The sequence below is a fragment of the Somniosus microcephalus genome, unplaced genomic scaffold (genome assembly GCF_052327205.1).
Source record: "Somniosus microcephalus isolate GS21.2 unplaced genomic scaffold, FLI_Smic_1.0 unresolved_chr9, whole genome shotgun sequence".
NCBI lineage: Eukaryota > Metazoa > Chordata > Chondrichthyes > Squaliformes > Somniosidae > Somniosus > Somniosus microcephalus.
Genome location: NW_028225187.1, coordinates 4835621 through 4841874, shown reverse-complemented (window position 1 = coordinate 4841874; position 6254 = coordinate 4835621). Strand labels below are relative to the sequence as shown.

The following is a 6254-nucleotide window of genomic DNA, read 5'->3' as shown; positions in this document are numbered from 1 at the left end:
CAACTGAAAATTACCGACCTACCCCCATATACCTTGATTTCCGTAATGTATATATCCATCTCCGTTAGGAATGTGCTCAATGGCTGAACCACCACAGCCCTCTGCGTTAGGAAACTCCAAAGATACACAACCCTTACAATGAAGCAATTTCTCCTCATCTCAATCTTAAATGGCCGGCCCCTTATTCTGAAACTTTGACCCCTAGTTCGGGCTCCACAGCCAGGGTAAACAACATCTCAGCATCCGCCCAATCAAGCCCTGAAATAATTTATATGTTCTCCCTTCGTAGAGTCTGCTGAATTCATTTCACCACAGAAACCTATGTTTAGCTGGATGGACAACCAGCAGGAAAAACAATGCAGCCAAAGATTTATTCTCCAACCACATTCATTGAGTGTATTAGGGATGGGTTTCTTGAGCAGTATGTAACTGAACCGACCAGGGGGCAAGCAACCTTAGATTTGGTCCTGTGTAACGAGACAGGATTAATTAAAAATATCCTAGTAAAGGATTCCCTTGGAATGAGTGACCATAACATGGTTGAATTCCATATTCAATGAGAGGGTGAGAAGGTTGGATCTCAAACAAGCGTGCTAAGCTTGAATAAAGGAGACTATGAAGGTATGAGAGCGGAATTGAGTAGAGTGGATTGGGAAAATAGATTAAAGGGTAAGATGATACATGATCAGTGGTGTACATTTAAGGAGTTATTTTAAAACTTCCAAAAAATATATATTCCACTGAGAAGAAAAGGGTGTAAAGGAAAAGAGAGCCATCCGTGGCTCAGTAAAGAAATTAAGGATAGTATTCGACTAAAAACAAGGGCATATAAGGCAGCCAAATCTAGTGGGAGGATAGAGGATTGGGTAAACTTTAAAAGACAGCAAAAAATAACAAAAAGATTGATGAAGAAAGGGAAGATAGATTATGAAAGTAAATTAGCATAAAATATAAAAACAGATAGTAAGAGTTTTTATAGTTATATAAAAAGAAAAAGGGTGGCTGAAGTAAATGTTGGTCCCTTAGAGGATGAGACTGGGAAATTAATGGTGGGAAATATGGAGATGGCAAAAACGCTGAATGAACATTTTATATCAGTCTTTACAGTAGAGGACACTAAGAATATCCCAACACTGGACAAACAGGGGGCTAAAGGGGGGGAGGAGCTAAACACGATCAAAATGACTAAGGAAGTGGTACTCGGTAAAATAATGGGACACAAGGCGGATAAATCACCTGGACCTGATGGCTTACATCCAATGGTCTTGAGGGAAGTGGCGGTAGGGATTGTGGATGCATTGGTAATAATTTTCTAAAACTCCCTGGACTCGGCAAAGGTCCCAGCAGACTGGAAAACTGCTAATGTAACACCCTTATTTAAAAAGGGCTGTAGACAGAAGGCTGGAAACTATAGACCAGTTAGCCTAATATCTGTGGTAGGTAAAATTTTGGAGTCCATTATTAAGGAGACAGTAACAGGACATTTGGATAATCATAATTTAATAGGACAAAGTCAGCATGGTTTTATGAAGGGGAAGTCATGTTTGACAAATTTGCTGGAGTTCTTTGAGGAAGTAACATATAGGGTGGATAAAGGGGAACCAGTGGACGTAGTGTATTTAGACTTCCAAAAGGCATTTGACAAGGTGCCACTCAAAAGGTTATTGCTTAAGATAAAAAATCACGGGATTGGGGGTAATATTCTGGCATGGTTAGAGGATTGGCTATCTAACAGAAGGCAGAGAGGTGGGTTAAATGGTTCATTCTCAGACTGGCAATCAGTAACTAGTGGTGTTCTGCAGGGGTCAGTGCTGGGTCCCCAACTCTTTACAATCTATATTAACGATTTGGAGGAGGGGACCGAGTGTAACATATCAAAGTTTGCAGATGATACTAAGATGGGAGGGAAAGTACTGAGTGAGGAGGACATAAAAAACCTGCAAGGGGACATAGACAGGCTAAGTAAGTGGGCAGAGATTTGGCAGATGGAATACAATACTGGAAAGTGTGAGGTTATGCATTTTGGCAGGAAAAATCGTAGAGCAAGTTATTATCTTAATGGCAAGAAACTGGAAAATACCGAAGTACAAAGGGATCTGGGGGTCGTGGTGCACGAAACTCAAAAGGTTAGTATGCAGGTGCAGCAAGTGATTAAGAAGGCCAATGGAATGTTGGCTTTCATTGCTAGAGGCATAGAATATAAAAATAGGGAGGTATTGCTTCAGTTGTACAAGGTATTGGTGAGACCGCACCTGGAATATTGCGTAGAGTTTTGGCGTCCATACTTAAGAAAGGACATACTTGCTCTCGAGTCAGTACAAAGAAAGTTCACTCGGTTAATCCCGGGGATGAGGGGATGGACATATGAGGAGAGGTTGAGTAGATTGAGTCTCTACTCATTGGAGTTCAGAAGAATGAGAGGCGATTTTATTGAAACATATAAGATTGTGAAGGGGTTGGATCGGGTGGATGCAGGGAAGATGTTCCCGATGATGGGTGAAACTAGAACTAGGGGGCATAGTCTTAGAATAAGGGGCTGCTCTTTCAAAACTGAGATGAGGAGGAACTACTTAACTCAGAGGGTGATAGGTCCATGGAATATGCTGCCCCAAAAAGCTGTAGAAGCTCCATCATTACATAAATTTAAAACAGAAATAGACAGTTTCCTAGAAGTAAAGGGAATTAAGGCTGACGGGGAGCGGGCATGAATTTGAACATGAGCCTAGGTCCGGATCGGTCATGGCCCTGTGGGTAGCGGAGCGGGCCCAGGGGCCATGTAGCCTGATCGTGCTCCTATTTCGTGTGTCTAGTTCTGTTAGATTCAGGAGATGGTTCTGTGATCGTGGATTGACGGTTCGGATCAGATCAGCCATGATCTTATTGAATGGCGGAGCAGGCTCGAGGGGCCGATTGGCCTACTCCTGCTCCTATTTCTTATGTTCTTATGTTCTTATTCCCTAACGCACGCGGCCGTACAAAGGGACAAAAGCAGCACACGAGAGAAAAGACGATTTGAATCCCGTTGGTAGAGTCGAATTTCCTCAATTTGACCGAACGCCATATGATGCAACAATTTGAATCAGATATTGCTTTTAATTTCAGTCTCAAAATGTTAGCGACCACACACTGCAAACCGTACACAAAAAGAAAATCACAAGGCCCGTGCGAGGCACTTAACCGCAATCAAATACAGCAACCAAATAAGTTAGCGTCAAAGATTTTGTGATTAGAAATTCATACCTCTAGCATTTGGCTGAAAACAAGAGATTGCAGGGGCTGCTCGCTTCTCGGCCGCGGTGCCAGCGACAGGAACAAGTCATCCGCTCACAACTGAGTCCTCCAATGTACTGGAGCTGCATGTGACGGAGCAGTTCAATCCTCAGGCCCTGATTGGACAAATTCAACGGGGGCGTTCTCGCGCCGCTCTATGTGATTGGCTGGTTGTTTCACGTGATCAGGGTGTGGAGCGATGCAAGGAAGCTGCAGTTTTCTGACAATTGTTATAGTTTCAAGCTTTCCATTCTAATCCATGTACGTGTAAAATTGAGGAAATATAGAAAAGGGTTTTCAGAATGGATTATCCACTGTGGCCGATTTTCCTCCTGGATTTTAATGCAACAACGCTGCACTTGGAATATTGGTATAAGGGAAGTAGAATATCCATGCTGCCTGACAGAAGACTGATCGATGAAGTGATTGTTCCCATTGGAAACAGGATGTCGGCAGCAGTATGCTCACCACTGTTCATTTCACGGAATCAAAGACTCCATTTTTAAACAAAAGATAAGTTTGCAAAAATTAAAAGCTACTCACGTCCATGGCTGGGCTTGAACCACCAACCTTTCAGTTAACAGCCGAACGCGCTGGCCCATTGCACCACAGAGACAAGCAAAAACATGTTTGCAATCGGAATTATTCCACATTAACCCATGTGATTATGTGCCAGAGCGTTCACAGCAGAGGCACCAATTTTGCAGCAAATGAGAAGCTGCGTGGGTCCAATCCACCTTCGGGGTAGTCGTGGCCGAGTGGTTCAGGCGATGGATTAAAAATCCCCGCGCTAGTTCGAATCTTGCCGACTCACAGCAACGAGGACGTCGTCCCAAATGATCCGTTTTTACTTAATTTGAACTGCTGCCTTTCGGTTCCTGTACAGAGACTCAAAGCTGCAATCAAACAACGATTCAAGCAGAAAATACAACAAGCACTTCACCCCATTATTACATCACGACATTATGAGAGGCCGAAGCCAGAGGATAATACAACGTTATTTAACGCTCTTGAAACCGAGAAAGCAAATTTAACCGTCGAAAATATTTTATTTTGCAATCCATTGAAGAAAATGTACGTCTTCCACGCAGTATCTTCCAGTTGATGCTGCTTCCTGCTGCGATGCTTATTTATGAACGAAGCCAGACGACCCACAGTTCTCAACACCGCCGGCCACGATCGGTACATTAGATCATAAGAAATAGGAGCAGGATTTGGCCATGCGGCCCTCGATCATGCTCCGCCATTCAATAAGATCATGGCTGATCCTCTACCTCAACTGAAAATTACCGACCTACCCCCATATACCTTGATTTCCGTAATGTACATATCCATCTCCGTTAGGAATGTACTCAACGACTGAACCACCACAGCCCTCTGCGTTAGAAAACTCCAAAGATACACAACCCTTACAATGAAGCAATTTCTCCTCATCTCAATCTTAAATGGCCGGCCACTTATTCTGAAACTTTGACCACTAGTTCAGCTCCACAGCCAGGGTAAACAACCTCTCAAAATCCGCCCAGTCATGCCCTGAAAGAATTTATATGTTCTTCCTTCGTAGAGTCTGCTGAATTCATTTCAGCACAGAAAACTATGTTTAGCTGGATGGACAACCAGCAGGAAAAACAATGCAGACAAACATTTATTCTCCAACCACATTCCCTGACGCACGCGGCCGTACAAAGGGACAAAAGCAGCACACGAGAGAAAAGGCGATTTGAATCCCGTTCGTAGTGTCAAATTTCCACAATTTGACCGAGCGCCATATGAAGCAACAATTTGAATCAGATATTGCATTTAATTTCAGTCTCAAAATGTTAAGCGATCACATACTGCAAACCGTTCGCAAAAAGAAAATCACAAGGACCGTGCGAGGCACTAAACTGCATTCAAATACAGCAACCAAATCAGCTAGCGTCAAAGATTTTGTCATTAGAAATTCATACCTCCATCATTTGGCTGAAAACAAGAGATTGCAGGGGCTGCTCGCTTCTCGGCCGGGCCCCAGCAACAGGAACAAGTCATCCGCTCAAAGATGAGTCCTCCAACGTACTGGAACTGCTTGTGACGGAGCAGTTCAATACTCAGGCCCTGATTGGACACATTCAATGGGGGTGTTCTCGCGCCGCTCTACGTGATTGGTTGGTTGTTTTCACGTGATCAGGGTGCGGAGCGATGCAAGGAAGCTGAAGTTTTCTGGCAATTGCAATAGGTTCAAGCTTTCCATTCTAATCCATGAATGTGTAAACCTGAGGAAAGTGTAGAAAAGGGTTTTCAGAATGGATTATCCACTGTGGCCGATTTTCCTGCTGGGTTTTAATGCAAGAACACTGCACTTGGAATATTGGTATAAGGGAAGTAGAATATCCATGCTGCCTGGCAGAAGTCTGATCGATGAAGCGATTGTTCCCATTGGAAGCAGGAAGGCAGCAGCACTATGCTCACCACTGTTCATTTCACAGAATCAAAGACTCCATTTTTAAACAATAGATGAGTTTGCAAAAATTAAAAGTTACTCACGTCTCTGGGTGGGCTCGAACCACCAACCTTTCAGTTCACAGCCGAACGCGCTGGCCCATTGTGCCACAGAAACACACACAAAACTGCTTGCAATTGGAATTATTCCACATGAACCCATGAGATTATGTGCCAGACCGTTCACAGCCGAGGCACCGATTTCGAAGCAAATGAGAAGCTGCGTGGGTCCAAGCCGCTGTCAGGGTCGTCGTGACCGAATGGTTAAAGCGATGATACTGGAAATCCATTGAGGTTTTCCCCGCACAGGTTCGAATCCTGCTGACTACGGCACTGAGGACGTCGTCCGAAATGATCGGTTTTTACTTAATTTGAACTGCTGCCTTTCGGATCCTCTGCCGAGATACAAAGTTTCAAGCAGAAAGTATAACAAGCACTTCACCCCATTACGACATTACGAGAGGCCTAAGCCAAAGGAGAATACTACGTTATTTAACGCTCTTGAA

At 43.8% G+C, this 6254-nt stretch overlaps 1 non-coding gene across 1 annotated transcript; it reads right to left on the bottom strand.

Moving 5' to 3' along the window:
• Positions 1 to 5792: 5792 nt before the first annotated feature.
• On the bottom strand, positions 5793 to 5866 carry trnah-gug (transfer RNA histidin (anticodon GUG)). The gene has a single exon. It is a non-coding gene; the product is annotated as a tRNA-His (tRNA).
• Between the last annotated feature and the right edge of the window lie 388 nt (positions 5867 to 6254).